We start from the raw sequence: 21484 nt of genomic DNA on the forward strand, positions 1-21484 counted from the left end.
GAGGGACCAGGGGCAGAGACATAGAGACCAGGGGCAGAGACAGAGAGAGACCAGGGGCAGAGACAGACTGGAAGTCATGGAAGAGAGAGAGAGAGGTGGAGGAGACAGAGAGACCAGGGCCAGAGAGACACTGGGAGACATGGGTAAAGAGATAGATGGGGAGACAGAGAGAGACCAAGGGCAAAGAGACTGGGAGACATGGGGGAAGACAGATAGAGACCAGGGGCAGAGAGACAGACAGACGGAGGCCAGGGGCAGAGAGAGAGAGAGACCAGAGACCAGAGCCAGAGATAAACGTGGAGTGAGAGGGGTAAACAGAGAGAAACCAGAGGCCGTTGCAGAGAGAGAGAGACCAGGGATAGTGAGAGAGACGGAGATCAGGGGCAGCAAGAGACAGACCAGGGGCAGAGAGAGATGGAGACATGAGAGAGATCAGGAGCAGAGAGAGGGGGAGAGAGACCAGGGGCAGTGAGAAGAGACATGAGAGAGGGAAACAGATCCCTGGGCCAGATAGCGAGAGGGCAGAGACAGTGAAAGATGATGGGGAGAAAGAGAGGGAGACATGGGGCAAAGAGACAGAGACCAGGGCCAGAGAGGCCACTGGAAGACATGGAAGAGAGAGAGAGAGGTGGAGTAGACAGAAACAGACCAGAGGCAGAGATTGAGAGGAAGGGAGACTAGGGCCAGAGAGAGACTGGAAGACATAGGAGACAGAGAGATGAGGAGACAGAGAGAGACCAGGGCCAGAGAGATACTGGGAGACATGGGGGAAGAAAGAGAGGAGACAGAAAGACCAGGGACAGAGACACACACACACACACACACACACCAGGTGCAGTAAGAGAGAGAGACAGATCAGGGGCAGTGAGAGAGAGAGAGAGAGAATGACAGACCAGGGGCAGCGAGAGAGACAGACCAGGTGCAGCAAGAGAGAGAGAGAGAGAGACAGACAGACCGACTAGGGACAGCAAGAGAGACCGGCCAGGGGTAGCAAGAGAGAGAGAGAGACAGACCGACCAGGGGCAGCAAGAGAGAGAGAGACAGACCGACCAGGGGCAGCAAGAGAGAGAGAGAGAGAAGGACCGACCAGGGGCAGCAAGAGAGAGAGAGAGAGACAGACCGACCAGGGGCAGCTAGAGAGAGACAGACCAACCAGGGGCAGCAAGAGAGACAGACAGACCAGGGGCAGCAAGAGAGAGACATACAGACCAGGGGCAGCAAGAGAGAGACAGACAGACCAGGGGCAGCAAGAGAGAGACAGACAGACCAGGGGCAGCAAGAGAGAGAGAGAGACAGACCAGGGGCAGCAAGAGAGAGAGACAGACAAACCAGGGGCAGCAAGAGAGAGACAGACAGACAGACCAGGGGCAGCGAGAGACAGACAGACCAGGGGCAGCGAGAGACAGACAGACCAGGGGCAGCGAGAGACAGACAGACCAGGGGCAGAGAGAGACAAACCGACAGACCAGGGGCAGCGAGAGACAGACCGACAGACCAGGGGCAGTTAGAGAGACAGAGATACCAGGGGCAGCAAGAGAGACAGAGAAACCAGGGGCAGCGAGAGAGACAGACAGACAAGGGCAGTGGCAGAACTGGAGAATGGTGGGCAAGGTGCAACAACATGCATTGGGTCCCTCTCCTTTATTAAAAATGGGGATAGCACAAGCCACAAAAAAAACAACTAAGTGGGTGACTGAGGCAGGGGTGACAGGGAGATAGTGGGTGACTGAAGTAGGGGTGACAGGGAGATAGTTGGAGAGTTAGGCAGGGGTGACATGGAGACAGTGGGTGACTGAAATAGGGGTGACAGGGAGATAGTGGGTGACTGGTGAGGAAGGGGTGACAGGGAGATAGTGGGTGACTGAGGCAGGGGTGACATGGACATAGTGGGTGACTAAGGCAGAGGTGACATGGACATAGTGGATGACTGAGGCAGGGGTGACAAGTAGAGAGTAGATGACTGAGGCAGGGGTGGCAGGTAGAGTTGGTGACTGAGGCAGGGTGACTGAGGCAGGGGTGACAGGGAGAAAGTGGGTGACTGAGGCAGGGGTGACAGGGAGATAGTGGGTGACTGAGGCAGGGGTGACAGGTAGAGTTGGTGACTGAGGCAGGGTGACAGGTAGAGTTGGTGACTGAAGCAGGGGTGACAGAGTGGGTGACTGAGGCAGGGGTGACAGGAAGATAGTGGGTGACTGAAGCAGGGATGACAGGGAGATAGTGGGTAACTGAGGCAGGGGTGACAGGGAGACAGTGAATGACTGAGGCAGGGGGACAGGGAGATAGTGGGTGACTGAGGCAGGGGTGACAGGGAGATAGTGGGTGACTGAAGTAGCAGTGACAGGGAGATAGTGGACGAGTAAGGCAGGAGTGACCAGTATTTAGTGGGTGACAGGGAGATAGTGGGTGACTGAAGTAGGGGTGACAGGGAGATAGTGGGCGAGTAAGGCAGGAGTGACCAGTAATTAGTGAGTGACAGGGAGATAGTGGGTGACTGAAGTAGGTGTGACAGGGAGATAGTGGGAGATTGAGGCAGGGGTGACAGGGAGATAGTGGGTGACTGAAGCAGGGGTGACAGGGAGATAGTGGGTGACTGAGGCAGGGATGACAGGGATATAGTGGGTGACTGAGGTAGGGGTGACTGGGAGATAGTGGGTGACTGAGGCAGGGGTGACTGGGAGATAGTGGGTGACTGAGGCAGGGGTGACTGGCAGATAGTGAGTGACTGAGGCAGAGGTGACTGGGAGACAGTGAGTGACTGAAGCAGGGGTGACAGGGAGATAATGGATGACTGAGGCAGGAATGACAGGGAGATAGGTGACTGAGGCAGGGGTGACAGTGAGATAGTGGGTTACTGAGACAGGGGTGACAGAGAGATAGTGGGTGACTGAGACAGGGGTGACAGAGAGATAGTGGGTGACTGAGGCAGGGGTGACTGGGAGACAGTGAGTGACTGAAGCAGGGGTGACAGGGAGATAGTGGATGACTGAGGCAGGGATGACAGGGAGATAGTAGGTGACTGAAACAGGGGTGACAGGGAGATAGTGGGTGACTGAAGCAGGGGTGACAGGGAGATAGTGGATGACTGAGGCAGGGATGACAGGGAGATAGTAGATGACTTAGGCAGGGGTGACAGTGAGATAGTGGATGACTGAAACAGGGGTGACAGAAAGATAGTGGGTGACTGAGGCAGGGGTGACTGGGAGATAGTGGGTGACTGAGAGATAGTGGGTGACTGGTGAGACAGGGGTGACAGGGGAAATAGTGGGTGACTGGTGAGGTAGGGGTGACAGGGAGATAGTGGGTGACTGAGACAGGGATGACAGGGAGATAGTGGGTGACTGAGGCAGGGGTGACAGGGAGACAGTGGGTGACTAAGGCAGGGGTGACATGGAGGTAGTGGGTGAATGGTGAGGCAGGGGTGACAGGGAGATAGTGGGTGACTGAGGCAGGGTTGACAGGGAAATAGTGGGTGACTGGTGAGGCAGGGGTGACAGGGAGATAGTGGGTGACCGGTGAGGCAGGGGTGACAGGGAGATAGTGGGTGACTGGTGAGGAAGGTGATAATGCTGATTTAGATTACCTTATAACTTCACAATAATGGGTAAGAGACACAGTACGCAATTGGCGTATGGGGTACCGTAAGGGTACGTATTTAGCGTAGCATACGCTAGGCCGTGATCGAGATGCACATGCGGCACGCTCGCTCACAGCTCAATGCGTGGTGTCGAGCACGCTATAGGCGAGCGACTACCGTAATGCTACGCTATCAGCGTAGCGGACACTTGAGACCACGAGGAGATCACGAGCGGCGCAGACGCTCACAAGATGACAATCAGTAAACTTTGAATGTAACATACAGAAAGGATATTCTTATACTGTAAACCTTGTACTGAAACACTGTAGCGATATAACGCTGCTTAACCTTGTTAATACTAAAGCTGTTTGAGCGATCGAGACGCTCCTATTACCCTCTGCAATGTAATGAACACACAATACCGTGCTGTTATGCACACTGGTGTCAGGACTGTTATGCACTCCAGTGCCTGCAGGAATGTACTGGTGTTTGAACTGTTATGCAAAACAAATGGACTCACAGACAGACTAGGGAATATGACATAACGTACACAGAAGGTGGTAGGGTAACAAAATACACACAACGTGAACAGAGAAGCCCAGAGGCTAAGGAACTGGGTATCTCCCTTGTATTAGAACTGCTCAGATGTGAAAAGCAAGATGTTGTGTTTTAATACATAGAAAACCCGAAATGCTGTTGCTAAGGGCAACAGCAAAACCCTAAAGGGTTACCAACGGGTGTGGCAGTAAACTCCTTGGTCAGAGATGGAATGATAGACACAAGGAGATTCTCCACAATCCTAATTCTCACTTGCAGTGCACAGGTTCGGTTTACTGCCACTAAACTGACCCCTGACACCTAGCACAGTGAGACAGGATTAGACAGGCAAGTCTTAGAATACAGCCGCAAACTTGCTAAGTTCACAGAGTAGTAACAGAACCCCAGCAAGCTAAACGACTGACTCCAGTCTTACTGCTAGGTCTGGATTGGCAGAGTGTAATACCAAATCCCCAGGCCTATTTGCAGTAAGCAACAAACAAATACAAAGCTACACAGTACTGGCTAACTTTCAGAAACTGACTAACCAACAAAGATTCAGCAGCATCTGCTTACCCTGAAAAGAGGCCTTATAAAGCAGGTGCTGTCCACGCCCCACTCAGACCTCACAGACTGTGAGCACAAAAAACCAGCACCGGATCCCCTGCCATGCACAGAGCCTATAACCACTGCACAGCAAAAGACCCGAACCGGAGTATCAGCTGCGCTCAGGTTACTCCGCTAGCACTTGTCTCCCGGTTGCCATGACGACGTGGCAGCACAGGGCAGGAGACCCTAACAGTACCCCCCCTCTGACGAGGGGTCAAAGAACCCCTACCACCGGGTTTATCGGGGAACTGCGAGAAGAAAGAGCGTATCAGTCTGGGGGCATGAAGATCACAACTGCGCACCCACGACCGCTCCTCCGGGCCATACCCCTTCCAGTGCACCAAAAATGACAGCCGACCCCGAACCACCTTGGAGTCAAGAATCCTTTCAACAACAAACTCCCTCTGGCCACGTATCAGAAGAGGGGAAGGTCTTCCACTGGAAGAAGGATTACTAATCGCCCGTTTTAAAAGGGAACAATGAAATGTTTTATTGATACCCAAAGAACGGGGCAGATCTAACTGAAATGCCACCGGATTGATAACCCTGGTGATCTTATAAGGGCCGATGAACCGGGGGCCTAACTTATGAGATGGCTGTCTCAACTTCAAATTCTTGGTAGACAACCAGACGAAGTCTCCTAATTTGAAGCTGCAGGGTCTTTTCCGCTTATCAAAAACCCTTTTGGTCACTAATGACACAGACACAAGGGCTTTCTTCACTTTCCGCCAAATACCTCTAAGGACCGAAACCACAGAGGAACCACCAGGCGTGGAGTCCAGGGGGTCAAAAGAATTGGCCTTAGGATGATGCCCATACACACAAAGGATAGGAGAGATCCCTGTAGCAGAGTGAGCCGCGTTGTTATAGGCAAACTCCGCCATGGACAGATGAGCAACCCAGTCAGTCTGACACTTGGAGACATAACACCTGAGGAACTGCTCCAAGGACTGGTTCACCCTTTCAGTCTGCCCATTAGACTGCGGATGGTAGCCCGACGACAAGCTGACAGAAATCTGGAGATCGGAACAAAATGCCCTCCAGAATTTGGCCACAAACTGGGATCCGCGGTCAGAGACCACATCAAGTGGCAACCCGTGGAGACGCACAACATGCAGCATAAATAATTCAGACAGGCGTCTGGCCGATGGCAGCCCAACCAGTGGAACGAAGTGCGCCATCTTCGAAAACCTGTCAACGACAACCCAGATGGCTGTCATCCCCGAGGATTTGGGCAAGTCCACCACAAAATCCATTGAAATGTGGGTCCATGGCTTAGATGGGATAGAGAGTAGATGTAGTGGGCCAACAGGAACCCCTCTAGGAGTCTTATTTCGGGCACAGATGTCACATGCCCGAACCCACTGATCCACATCCTTAGCCACAGAGGGCCACCACACCGCCCTAGATAGCAACTCCCGAGTTCTGGCAATACCCGGGTGACCTGCAGACTTCTTGGCATGGAATTCCAGGAACACTCGCTGTCTTAACCTAGGAGGCACAAACAAAAGACCTACCGGAAGGTCTGGAGGAGCCTGCTCCTGTGCTCTAAGGACTAATGATAAGAGGTCCTGGGTAATGCCCACTTTAATACATGATGGGGAAACAATGGGCAACGGCTCCTCGGTGGTCTCCTGGATTGGAGCAAAACTCCGCGAGAGCGCATCAGCCTTGATGTTTTTTGACCCAGGGCGATATGTTATCAAAAAATTAAAGCGAGCAAAAAACAAAGCCCATCGTGCCTGCCTGGCATTGAGACGCTTCGCTGACTCTAAATATGCCAGATTCTTATGGTCAGTGAGAATTGAGACCACAAACTTAGCCCCCTCAAGCCAGTGTCTCCACTCCTCGAGTGCATCCTTAATAGCCAACAATTCCCGGTTACCCACGTCATAATTCATCTCGGCAGGCGAAAATTTACGGGAAAAGTAAGCACAGGGATGAAGGCGATTATCTGACACTCCCATCTGAGAAAGCACTGCCCCAATACCCATCTCAGAGGCATCCACCTCCACCACAAAAGGACGCTCTGGATCTGGGTGTCGCAGCACCTTGGCCGAAACAAATGCCCTTTTGAGACGGGCAAAAGCCGCTTTAGCCTCACAAGACCAGTGAGCAACATCCGCCCCTTTCTTAGTGAGTGCCACCAAGGGCGCCACTATAGACGAAAATCCAGCGATAAATCGTCTATAAAAATTCGCAAAGCCCAGGAAACGCTGAAGCGCCTTCAAACTAGTGGGCTGCACCCAATCCAGGACTGCCTGTACCTTGGAACCCTCCATTTGGAAACCTTCTGGGGAGATAATATATCCTAGAAATGCGATTTGCTGAACTTCAAATTCGCACTTCTCCAGCTTCGCCCCAAGCCGGTGGTCTCTGAGTTTCTGGAGGACTAAGCGTACATGCTTCCGATGTTCCTCCAGGGAATGGGAGAAGATTAGGATGTCATCTAAGTATACAACTAAGAATCTATCCAAATATTCCCTGAGCACATCATTCATGAAATCCTGGAAGACTGCCGGGGCATTACAGAGCCCAAAAGGCATCACCAAATATTCATAATGCCCCGAGTGGGTATTAAAGGCAGTCTTCCATTCATCCCCCTCTCTTATTCGGATTAGATTGTACGCACCGCGTAGGTCAATCTTAGAAAAAATGGTGGCAGTACGAAGCTGGTCAAACAAGACCGAAATGAGAGGCAGTGGGTATGAGTTTTTAATCGTGATACGGTTCAATTCCCTGAAGTCGATGCAGGGTCGCAACGAACCGTCCTTTTTACCCACGAAGAAGAACCCCGACCCAACTGGAGACTGTGAAGGTCTGATAAATCCCTTAGCCAAGTTCTCCTGAATGTACTCTGCCATAGCCTGAGTCTCAGGACGTGACAGGGAGTACAACCTGCTCTTGGGAAGCTTAGCATTTGGCAACAAATCAATGGCACAGTCATAGGAGCGATGGGGAGGTAGTACCTCTGCAACTTTTTTGGAGAACACGTCCGCAAAATCTGCATAACACCCTGGCAATCCTGGCAAACTTAGCTGCGAGAACCTGACTGGAAGGCTCAAGCAACTCCTGAAACAATCAGTACTCCAACTAAGAATCTCCCCAGAGACCCAGTCAAATTGAGGATTGTGGGCCCTTAACCAGGGTAACCCCAACACCAATGGGGCAAAAGTACAGACAGTCACATAAAAGGACAATTTTTCAGAGTGTGTGGCTCCAATAAACAAAGAAATCTGGCTAGTGCAAGAGGTAATTTTACCTTGGGATAATGGTTCCCCGTTTAACCCACAAATCTCAATTTCCGATGCCAAGGGTACTAAGGGAACAGAGTGTTTCAGGGCGAATTGGCGGTCCATAAAAACCCCGTCGGCCCCACTGTCCACAAAGGCCTCAGTCTTGACAGTTTGACCGAGGATCTTCAAAGTCACCGGAATGATAAAAGTCTTCTTGGGAAATTCTGACTTCTGGCCTGACAGGATATTTCCCATCACCCTCAGGCCCTGAAGTTTTCCGGCTTTTCTGGGCATGATACTACCACATGACCTTTATTCCCACAGTACAAACACAACCCCTGCTGTCTCCTCCGCATCTTCTCACGCGAGGAGAGGCGGGTAGCCCCAATCTGCATAGGCTCCTCGGAAAATTCCTCAGAGTCTGAGGTTCCCTTGGGAAGGAAGGAAATCTCAGTCTCCCTTTCAAGCCTACGCTCTCTCAGCCGTCTATCCACCCGGATGGATAACTGCATGAGCTGATCCAAGCTATCAGGCAAGGGATGTTGTACCAGTTGGTCCTTTATCTGGTTAGAAAGACCTCTTCGGTACTGGTGTCTCAGGGCTGGGTCATTCCACTGGGTATCATGGGCCAACCTCCGAAACTCCGTACAGTAAACCTCAACTGGCCTTCGCCCTTGCTTAAGGATCGAAATCTGAGCCTCGGCTGAGGCCGTCTTGTCAGGGTCATCATACAACATGCCCAGTGCCGTAAAAAAAGCATCAACACTTTTAAGCGACGGACAGTCAGGCTGCAACCCATATGCCCAGACCTGTGGGTCTCCTTGTAGCAAGGAAATCACTATGCCCACCCGCTGAATCTCCGACCCAGAAGACTGAGGCCTAAGCCGGAAGTATAGCTTGCAGCTCTCCTTGAAACAAAAGAACTGCGAGCGATCTCCAGAAAAACGATCCGGGAGATTTACTTTCGGCTCCTTAACCCCTGCAGGTGCTGCTGCTGCGGGAGCTCCGCCAGCAGCCTGGGAGGTGTGCATTTTAATGGACAAATCATTACATTTTTGAGTCAGGACCTGCACCTGATCAACCACCTGTTGCAACGTATTTTGAGGGGTATGCTCCATATTCCCACAAAATTTCAACAGGAGTATTAGGCTGCTGAATATGTTATGCACACCAGTGCCTGCAGGAAAGTACTGGTGTCAGGACTGTTATGCACTCCAGTGCCTGCAGGAATGTACTGGTGTTTGAACTGTTATGCAAAACAAATGGACTCACAGACAGACTAGGGAATATGACATAACGTACACAGAAGGTGGTAGGGTAACAAAATACACACAACGTGAACAGAGAAGCCCAGAGGCTAAGGAACTGGGTATCTCCCTTGTATTAGAACTGCTCAGATGTGAAAAGCAAGATGTTGTGTTTTAATACATAGAAAACCCGAAATGCTGTTGCTAAGGGCAACAGCAAAACCCTAAAGGGTTACCAACGGGTGTGGCAGTAAACTCCTTGGTCAGAGATGGAATGATAGACACAAGGAGATTCTCCACAATCCTAATTCTCACTTGCAGTGCACAGGTTCGGTTTACTGCCACTAAACTGACCCCTGACACCTAGCACAGTGAGACAGGATTAGACAGGCAAGTCTTAGAATACAGCCGCAAACTTGCTAAGTTCACAGAGTAGTAACAGAACCCCAGCAAGCTAAACGACTGACTCCAGTCTTACTGCTAGGTCTGGATTGGCAGAGTGTAATACCAAATCCCCAGGCCTATTTGCAGTAAGCAACAAACAAATACAAAGCTACACAGTACTGGCTAACTTTCAGAAACTGACTAACCAACAAAGATTCAGCAGCATCTGCTTACCCTGAAAAGAGGCCTTATAAAGCAGGTGCTGTCCACGCCCCACTCAGACCTCACAGACTGTGAGCACAAAAAACCAGCACCGGATCCCCTGCCATGCACAGAGCCTATAACCACTGCACAGCAAAAGACCCGAACCGGAGTATCAGCTGCGCTCAGGTTACTCCGCTAGCACTTGTCTCCCGGTTGCCATGACGACGTGGCAGCACAGGGCAGGAGACCCTAACACGTGCTAAGGATCCAACACCTTTACTAACAAGCTTTTAGTTATATCGAAAAGGGGTAAAACAGTTACAAGTCATACACTACATACTAACATATAATTCTAACAGAATATCTAGACAGAAATATACAATAACGTTACAATCTTAAACTAAACAGAGAGAGAGAGAGAGAATGTGGCCAATACAAACAAAGAGCGAGATAATCACAGAGAATTACTTACACACACACTGGGAACGATCGCAGCGCAGCCTGGTACCAGCTCCGAGTTAGTCAATATGAAAACCGTTTGTGGAGAGTGAGAGAGCTGTTCAGGCTGGCTGATCTTATATACACTGAGTACAGTATACTACAAAGGGACCTACAATCTCATTGTTCATTGGACACAGGAATGTCTCCTCGCATCATATCACAAGGTCATAGGTTAGTTTGAACAGGTGGGCTGTGACTATTTCAAACAGCTCAGGTGGGTGGGAATCTCCGGATTCCCGCCGCATGGATAATGAATCGCAAATATATGAAATGTCCAGAATCTACTAATGGCCATAACTATACGCAGGAGCGATTAATCTTTACCTAACCAGCACCGGATTGTTGCTATTAAAATACTCTTCAGTTAGGTACCAGACACAGCTGTTCAAACCCTGTCTGACCCTTCCTACCATACAAAGAGGGATTCCCAAGTCCGTGAACAAGTCACATTAAACAAACTTACAGTTATTACTAAGGGGAACATTATCTATAAAACATGCTATATGGATTCATTATCTAACGATTGAGTCGCCCGCTAGACGCACACAAACTCTACCGTAAATGCACATACCACGCGCTCGAGCGCATGGCCGAGGCGCCATTCCGCGGCTGCGAGTATCCGCACGCACGGGAGTGAATGTGCACGTGCAGCGGGCACGCGCATGAGGTGAATATATGGCAACGTGCAGCGTGATATTTTTCTGACTTTGACAGTCCACCCTTTGGCAGTCATCAATAACTGCCACTTCCTAAAAACAGTTCAAAAAGAGAAAAATATATGTCATGTAAAAATACATTTCTATGATTGGGTAAGGGAGAAGAGAAGAAGGTGGGAAAAAGGTATGACCTAGTGAGATAGTAGAAGCATGTATGTATGAGTCCATGTTTGAGGGGTCATGTATCATCGTGCCGTACGTGTTTTAAATCAAGCTTCGAGGTATTGCGAAGTATACATTTGAATTCCTTCTTATCCCGTATTATGGGTCTGTAGATGGGCTGTCAAACTTTACCGAGCTCTTTTCGGCTTTTGGTTGCAACAAAATGGGGGAGCACATTTTAGTTGATGATACATGAATGGGGGGATATGTGAGTGCTGATATCTGTGCCTATGTTCCCTATCGACTATGTGTGTCATTACCTGAAGGTTGTAGAGATGAAGATAAGAAGCAATTATGGTAAATGCAGTCATAAACTATGTGAGTTTAATGTACATTTGCCGATTGAGGTCTTGTCTGATGTCTTGTCTCGATGTACATGTTGACTGTAGTCTCCCAATGCTTTTGCTATAATTGCTTGAGCAAAAAGCTTTCTCAATGTCCATAGACTTACAATCTTTGAAGTGTTGGGCTATCGTAAAATTTTAGAGTCACTAGGGAAAATGGGGGTCTATGGCATTGTCCATCAATGGTCTGTGTAAAAGATTGTCAATTCTTCTTCCAAGCGGATGTCTGTGTACCTTGGAGGAAAACAAAGGAGAAACGGGTGAAAGAGACGGACCGTGGAATCACATTTTCATCACAACATTGTCTCTATTGTTGGGTCATACATCAAATTAATCGTTGTTAATACAGTGTCCTCGCTTCTTAAACTCATCACTCGGGCACTACGTTTACACTTCGTTAAAACCCAAACGCATCTAAATATCAGACCAACCAATATGGCGACTCCCAGAATACACAAAAGAAATTTCCCTACATCCATGATAATACCTTGGGCCCATTCTCCTAAACCAGAGAACCAATTTCGTGGGTTCAACCATGACACCCAACTGGTCAGCTCATTACCCACAGCAGCAAGGGTGAGATTGTGTTTCCTTCGGAACTCCCATTTTAATTGTAAAATGTCATCCATCTTTTGGTCTATGACCTCGGCTGGGTCCTCCGTGCTGTTTGTAATGTACGTGCAGCACTTGATTCCATATTGAGTTGCCAGGGTTACACAATACCCGCCTGTCACAGCTGTGAGGTAATTGAGAATCATCCTATGCTGAACCAGTTCCGTTTTGTAGGCTTGTAACTCTTTCCCAGTGTACCTGAAGGTGTCGTCATACATTTCGGTGATATTGTCTAATAAATTTGCAAGCGCAGATATATATTTATAATTTATCACTCCTCTAGCGGCACGAGTGATATCTAACGCGAGTAGGAATTGAATCCCGGTGGATTCATGGATCAGGTCAGAGGCTGAATGCTCTGTTCTTTCTATCAGGTGCCGTTTAACGATGTGCTCGTAATGAGTGTGAGTATAAGGAGCTTGGGCACCACGGTGAATATCTTTCATTTTAGTGTGGGATACAGTCATTACCTCAGGCAGTACTTTTCCAATATAACATAACCCTTCTGAGTTTGGGGCAAGCCACTTATACGCCTTCCTCCCGCATATGAAGTATGCATCATCGGGGAGAACATATGGGACGGAGTGTGACATAACCATATTACAGATTTTCCGTGTGAACTCTCCTAACCCTAATTCTTCCATCTGTTTAGTACACGTTTCAGTTTGTACGATCTGTGCACAGTATCCTGGTGATACTTCTCCAACTCGCATGATCCTACTTCCTAAGGTGTACCTATACCGAAAGAATTTCCTATGGTCGGCTATCTGGCGTATAAGTTCTGTGTCTATGGGCAATCTGTCGGCTCTATGTGAGAATGTCATGGTTTGATTACTCCATGACACTTCCCAATTTCCCGGCTTTCGGGGGATTGGAAATGTTAAAGCACACTAAGGACCTATCCACATGATATTGGTGGAGCTTCAAACTAGGAGGACTAGAGATATTAAACCTCTTGTCCACCGGCCTCCCACCACTTAGCTCAAGTACCTCTCCTACCGTTAAAGGGAATGGTACTAGTCCTGATTTGCTATGGCCTTGAGGTACTTGAGAGCATACCCAACAGTCTGTCTGATTTAACACTTTACCCACTAAGGAGTGATAGTCACTCAATGGATGCCGGTCCATGTGGACATTAAAACTGGACTGACATTTCTTTATGCACCCATCCTCAACTATATTGTCACAATGCCTACAGATGCAGTTCTCTTCAGCTAACAATCCTTCACAATTCCTTCTATTGTCAATGCTACCAGATCGTTTTCTGATACTCGCCTTTACTCAGAGATTATATTGTTCTTGGAAATCTACGCCTGCATCTTGGTCATCAGAACCCATTCCCGATCCTTTCTCGACCTCCATGGTACTCTCACCGAAACAGACTGCTCTGGTCAACATCAAGGTCAACAGGAAAATCCGGATCACAGTCTCTTGGGGCAAGTCCATCTTAGAGGAGTAAAAGGAGAAAACTAAGAAGGGGGAAAGGAAATAGGAGGGAGGTGGGAGCTGGAGAAAATAACAAATGGGAAAAAGAAATCTGGCTCGACAAGCTTCCGGTCTTGTTATTCTCAGCGCTCAGGTGTCGTCTCAATCCTCCCTGAACAGACACTCTAGTGATACAACCTCTACCGTCTGTTCTTTATCACGGGACCTCTCTGGGTCAGTGACCTTTTTACAATGAGACGAATGGACCCAAGTCTCTCTCTCGGCAACCTTCAAAGCAGTTGTGCTGGTCAATAAGACTTGATATGGTCCTTCCCATCTGTCAATAAGGCAACCTGAGCGTAGAAAATTCCGTATCATTACATAATCCCCAGGTTCAATGTCATGACAATTACTGTCTGGCAAATCAGGAATCACCAACTTTAGATTATCATTCTGATTCCTCAATTGCTTACTCATCTTAACCAAGTACTTTACGGTTACTTCATTCTTACATTTCAAATCATCCTGGGGGTTAATCATAACATGGGGTTGTCGACCAAACAGAATTTCAAAAAGAGACAGATTAAGAGGGGACCTGGGAGTGGTTCTGATGCTGTATAATACGATTGGCAAAGCTTCAGGCCATAACAGTCCTGTTTCAGTCATTACCTTGCTCAATTTATTTTTAATAGTGCTGTTTACTCTTTCCACCTTCGCGCTCGCCTGGGGGCGGTACGGAGTATGCAGCTTACTATTAATTCCCATCAACTTACACATTGTTTGAAAGACTTCACCTGTAAAATGGGTACCCCTATCACTTTCAATTATTCTAGGGATACCGTATCTACACACAAATTCCTGCACAATTTTCTTTGCAGTAAATACAGCGGTATTTGTGGCCGCAGGAAATGCTTCGACCCAATTTGAAAACACATCTATACAGACCAAAACATACTTTAAATTTCTACAAGGTGGTAATTGTATGAAATCAATTTGTATCACCTGGAAAGGGCCATCTGTTGGAGGGATATGAGATGGCTCTGTCGGTATTGCCTTTCCGATATTCTTCCTCAAGCAGGTAAGGCATGTCATCGCTCTTTTACCCGCATGGGAAGAAAATCCTGGGGCGCACCAATAAGCTCTTACTAGCTTACACATCCCTTCTTTGCCCAGATGAGTCAGCCCGTGTGCTGCTTCCGCTAGACTTGGAAGGTATGCTCTTGGTGCCACTGGTTTACCATGTCCATCTGTCCAGAGTCCTGAGGACTCCTGGTCATATCCTTTTGACTTCCAAACTGCCTTTTCCTGTGGGGAACACAAATTTTGCATTTCACACAATTTCTGTGTGTTTACAGTATTAAATACCATCAGTCGTGTACTATCTGTTTGTATGGGGTTACTAGCTGCTGATTTAGAAGCTTCGTCTGCTCGGCTGTTACCAAGTGATACTGGGTCTTGGCTATACGTGTGAGCTTTACACTTGATAACAGCCACTCTGTCGGGTTCCTGTATCGCTGTTAGAAGTCTTTTGATGTGGGCTGCATGCGCTACGGGTGTGCCAGCTGCCGTCATGAAATTTCTGAGGCGCCATAGGGCTCCGAAATCATGGACTACTCCGAATGCGTACCTAGAATCTGTGTAGATATTGGCTGACTTGCCCTTAGCCAATTCACATGCTCTGGTTAGGGCAACCAGTTCAGCAACTTGTGCTGAGTGAGGTGGGCCTAGCGGTTCTGCTTCTATGGTACCTTGGTCATCTACGACTGCGTATCCAGTACACAAGTCTCCCGAGTCCGTCTGTCTGTGACAACTACCGTCAGTGTAGAAAGTAAAATCTACATCTTCCAGTGGGTTGTCACTGATGTCAGGCCTTGCCGTGAAATTTTGGGTCAAATATTCCATACAATCATGTGTGTCATCCTCTGTATTAAATCCTCCTTCACCATTATTCTCATCCCCCACCCTTTGTGCCTGTCCAGGCACACCTGGGAGATACGTTGCAGGATTTAATGCGCTGCATCTCCTTATGGTGATGTTTACGGGGGCCATCAATGCCAATTCCCATCTTGTAAACCGCGCTGATAAGACGTGTCTGGTTTGGGCAGAATTTAGTAAGGCTGACACTGCATGTGGTGTATGAATTGTGAGGTTGTGTCCTAGCACTACATCTTCGCTTTTCGTGACTAGCAATGCTATTGCTGCAACGCTTCGCAAGCATGTGGGGAGGGATCGCGCTACTGTATCTAGCTGAGCGCTGTAGTAGCTACCGGCCTGCTGGCATCACCATGCTTCTGGGTTAGGACACCTGCTGCGCAACCAGCACTCTCTGTTCCGTACAGCTCAAAGGGTTTCCCATAGTCAGGCATACCTAATGCCGGTGCCTGTGTTAGGCACTGTTTTAGTCTTTCAAATGCCATCTCGGATTCGTCTGTGTGCGAGATCCGATCAGGTTTACTTGATGAGACCATCTCCTGCAAAGGTAGGGCTAGTATGGAAAAACCTGGGATCCAGTTACGGCAATACCCACACATTCCTAAAAACGTTCTGATCTGTTGCTGGGTTTGTGGCAGGGTCATGTCACGAATTGCTTGAATTCTATCAGCGGTAAGGTGTCTCAGTCCTTGTGTTAGACAGTGTCCCAAATACTTCACACGGGTCTGGCATAATTGTAACTTGTCTTTGGAAACCTTGTGTCCTGTGTCTGAAAGATGAAACACGAGCTGTTTCGTATCTCTCAGGGACGCTTCCAATGAATCTGAACACAGTAGTAAATCGTCCACGTACTGTATCAATACTGATCCACTCACTGGTTGGAAAGACTGTAAACAATCATGCAGAGCTTGTGAGAAAATACTTGGACTGTCTATGAAACCTTGGGGTAAGCGAGTCCATGTGTATTGAACTCCTCTGTATGTAAATGCAAATAAGTATTGGCTGTCAGGGTGTAGAGGTACCGAGAAGAAAGCGGAGCAGAGGTCAATCACAGTGAAAAATTTGGCAGTGGGAGGGATTTGCATTAGGATGACAGCTGGATTAGGCACTACGGGAAATTGACTCTCAACTATTTTGTTGATCCCTCTTAGATCCTGCACTAATCGGTAACCCCTCCCCCCACTCTTTTTAACAGGGAAGATGGGACTATTTGCAGTGCTGGACGTCCTTACCAGAATGCCCTGTTGTAGCAAGCGCTCTATTACAGGGTAAACTCCTAACTCCACCTCTGGCTTCAGAGGATATTGTGGGATTTTTGGAGCTATCCTACCATCTTTTACTTGCACAACTACTGGGGCTACATTTGCCATCAATCCAGTGTCTTGTCCATCTTTGGTCCAAAGTGACTCCGGTATCTGGGAAATCATTTCTTCTACCTTGGACGGACACCTATTTATAATAACAGTTTGTGACATTAATCTTGTTGGGGAGTCTAGCATATCCTGCGCTTCCTGAGCGTGGTTTTCGGGTATGTCCAAGAACACACCTTCAGGAGTACAGTATATGACGCATCCCATTTTGCACAGTAAATCTCTCCCTAAGAGATTAGTCGGAGCCGATGCAGCCAGCAGGAAAGAATGCTTGGTATGCAAAGGCCCTATCGTAATTTCTGCGGGTTTGCTTAAAGGGTAGTGCTGTACTACTCCTGTTACTCCCATGGCTGGAATTGTTTTACCAGTGGTTCTCATGCCCACGGTCGAATTTATCACTGACTTGGCCGCCGCCGTATCAACAAGGAAATTTAGAGATTTACCAGCTACATCAATTGTGACCTCGGGTTCACTTCCAAGGTTCGCAAGTAATTTCACTGGCTGCAGATTACAGGTGTGGCCTCGCCCCTATGGTGTGTGGTGGCCTCCCTGTATTGCGCTGGCAGCTATTACCTGTGAAGGGGGTAAATGGGATCTATCAGTGACTTGCCAGTCTCTTTTTGGGGGATACCTTTTTGTTTCCCCTGCGTGTGGCTCATAACTCCGTCTCTGCGGTCCTTGCTCCCAATTTCGTGTGTCATGTCGTTGTCTAGGGGATTGGTATGATTTTTGTGCATTCTTTGATCTACAGTCTTGTGCAAAATGTCCCTCTTTATGACAGTAATAACAAGTTACCACATTTGACTTACCCACAGGGATCGGAGATTTATACAGAGATGGCCTTGTGGTCAGGGCCTGTATACTTACGGCCTTTAACTTATCACTTTGTGACTCCCTGTGTCTGGTGATATTCCGTTCATGATCAACAGCGGCCTCTCTCAAAGTAGCCACCGACAGACCTCGCCAACATGGTTGGGTGGTCTGTACCCTTGTCCTTAATACTTCTTTTAAACCTTCCATTAACACAGATACTGCTACTGCTCTATGATTTACATTTGTCGAAATGTCTTCTATGCCTGTATACTTAGCTATTTCCTGTAGTGCCCGATGAAAATAATCAGCAGCTGTTTCTCCCTCTTTTTGTTTGATGGAAAAAATTTTATTCCATTTGACAACAGCTGGAAAATACTCTTTTAACTGTAAATTTATTCTCTTTACATTATCTTGGTTGTACACATCCGTAAGGGGTACATCTTCATCTAATTTACAGTCACCTAAAAATCTTGCTGAGTCGACATTGGAGGGTAAACATGCCCTCAGCAATATCTGCCAGTCTTTGTTATTGGGCTCCACAGTATTTCCTAGATCTCTAATGTATTTCTGACTAGCAGCTAGATCTTTCCTAGGATCAGGGAATTCAGACACCATTGTTCTTAATTCCATTCGGGTAAAGGGGCAGTGCATGGCGATGTTTCTGACAGGAGTGATTCCTGAAGTGTCAGTTTTCCCATTTGGCACTGCTATTACCCTAACGGGATTAAGTCCAATAACATCCATCTGAGTAGATTCTACAATATGTGGTGAAATGGTTTCAGCATAGTGTATGGTGCCGTACTTACCAGATGATACGACCTCACCTGTCCCTCCGCTAGGGGACTTTGACGCTAATCTTACGGGTTGGGCCGTGCCCACTGTTGTTTCTGCTATGGTGGCTGCTAGAGAGAGTGCCGATATTGTTGTTGGCTCATCCTCTTGATCACACTCCTGGGGAAAGTTTAAAACAGGGTACAGCTTGCACGAGTTAGTATTTGCATCAATAATCTTAGTCACATTATTCTTAACATTTATACAGTTACTAAGTGCATGTTTATCGTTCACCAGTGTGCCATTCTCTGTGACCACCTGCTCTCCCGTTATGTATGGTGGCGGTGGCGCCGTGGCTATCAGTTTCTTGATAGGGTTAGATACAGCCGCCTGAGCCAATCCTCTCTGTATTTCACCCTCCTGCTGCCATAACTGTAAATAGTCATAATGTTTGATTCGTCTCTTTGCAGATTTAATGAGACATATCCTTCTCCTTAGATTTTGCAACACATCTGGGCTAAAACTGCCTACCCGTGGGAACTTTTCCCCATCGTGCACAGTCATTCTTTCCCATTCATCGCACAAAACCTCTGTGTGTGATCCGTATTTCTCACACATTACATACTAAGTCAACCCGAACCGAGGTTGATCGCCCCCTACCTGAACAACTGGCCCCCATCTTTGCAGGTGTTGCTTTCACTACCTCTGACCTTCAAATCAGGGTCTTCAGTGAACCCTTACAAAAACCAAGATGTCCAGGGTAGGCCGGCGGCGGAAGTTTACCGAGTACCTCCACTCACTCCTCGCCCACGTTGGCCAGTACTGCAATCACTGACTCAGAGCTGCTGTACCCAACCTAGGGCCCCTATGAACCTTTTTTTACTGGGGCATGTTGGACCTCCCAGTCCCCAGCAAGTATCGGTTGTTAGAGAATTCCCGAGTGACCAGCGAACCTCCCTTAAAATGAACAAAATTACACAAATCACGTTAGAATGTACAAATAGCGTTTATGACCCCTCTAACGTACGCAAATGGTACTGGGTCAAGTTACTAACTAATGCACACAATTACGTGCGGTACAATCGTTCTGCACATAAGCAACTAATCTTATGTGCGGAGCGACCAGTGGAATCGAAAATTGTGGCTGCGAATTACTTCAGCCTGAGCTTAATGGCCTATATGGGTATCGCACCAACCCTTTCTGGTGTTGTGCTACTCTTTATCTATAGCGGACTTCTTAGTCTGCTGTACCTGGACCTCCTGGTCTGTCTGGACCTCCTGGTCTGTGCTACAGTAGACCTCCTGGTCTGCTATACTCTAATGCTCTTTTTTAAATGTTTAACAAGGGATGCCTCCCAAGCCACCATGCAGTCACTTACACGTATGTACCTTCACGAGAACTCGATGATTACCTTTGGTTCAAACCCCAAAAATTAGAAACTTATATATATATGTATACACACTCTTTCACCTCATATACACTTTACTTTCGTTTCAGCGCAGAAATCCCTTTCATTCAGTAACACAGTTCAGTCCAGATGAGTTGCAAATTAGAGAAGGATCTGTTAGCTTAAAATTTTGGACACTGAAATTGACTTGCGCTATTATCGCGTTACCTCCTTTTCGCCTATTTAAAATAATACTATCGTGTGATTTGTATTATGTGGGCGTACCCAGATGCTCCGTTGCGTAATATACGCTCCGTGCGTCGGCCCTTGCGTCGCGTACACTCGTTCTGCCCCTTGTTAGAGACACGTGTACGCAAGCCAGGTATGTCCACAGTAACACAACTAACATGTTTATCAATGTAAATGACCTTTAATTGTAATCATCTACTGAACACCACACAGAGCTTCCTTGTATTTTAGGCAAGCCGTGTGCGTGTTTTACAAATTACTTCCTTACGTATTAATATTAACTTTTAACTACCAATAGCAACAAATCTTTCTCAGCACGTTATCAATTGTGAAATGGCAAACAGGAAGGTGATATGTGAAAATACACAAGTGAAAAGAGATACAGTTGTGTGCGTGCGTGCGTGTGTACGCAAAACAGAAATAAACAGTTTAAAAAAAACAAAAAACAATAGCGTATTGTTCTTACCTCCGGTTCCGGATCCCACCAGCACTCCTTCAATCTAGCGAAACAGACGCTTATCTAGTCAGCACTACTGTATCCCGATACGAAGGGATACTGCCTTCCCGCCCTTGCTGACAGATAACGTTTGTTTTCGCTAGTGCGGATATGTGGAGGACGGACGAGCCGCCAATTGATAATGCTGATTTAGATTACCTTATAACTTCACAATAATGGGTAAGAGACACAGTACGCAATTGGCGTAAGGGGTACCGTAAGGGTACGTATTTAGCGTAGCATACGCTAGGCCGTGATCGAGACGCACATGCGGCACGCTCGCTCACAGCTCAATGCGTGGTGTCGAGCACGCTATAGGCGAGCGACTACCGTAATGCTACGCTATCAGCGTAGCGGACGCTCGAGACCACGAGGAGATCACGAGCGGCGCAGACGCTCACAAGATGACAATCAGTAAACATTGAATGTAACATACAGAAAGGATATTCTTATACTGTAAACCTTGTACTGAAACACTGTAGCGATATAACGCTGCTTAACCTTGTTAATACTAAAGCTGTTTGAGCGATCGAGACGCTCCTATTACCCTCTGCAATGTAATGAACACACAATACCGTGCTAAGGATCCAACACCTTTACTAACAAGCTTTTAGTTATATCGAAAAGGGGTAAAACAGTTACAAGTCATACACTACATACTAACATATAATTCTAACAGAATATCTAGACAGAAATATACAATAACGTTACAATCTTAAACTAAACAGAGAGAGAGAGAGAATGTGGCCAATACAAACAAAGAGCGAGATAATCACAGATAATTACTTACACACACACTGGGAATGATCGCAGCGCAGCCTGGTACCAGCTCCGAGTTAGTCAATATGAAAACCGTTTGTGGAGAGTGAGAGAGCTGCTCAGGCTGGCTGATCTTATATACACTGAGTACAGTA

This window comes from Pseudophryne corroboree, chromosome 4 (genome assembly GCF_028390025.1).
Source record: "Pseudophryne corroboree isolate aPseCor3 chromosome 4, aPseCor3.hap2, whole genome shotgun sequence".
Lineage (NCBI taxonomy): Eukaryota > Metazoa > Chordata > Amphibia > Anura > Myobatrachidae > Pseudophryne > Pseudophryne corroboree.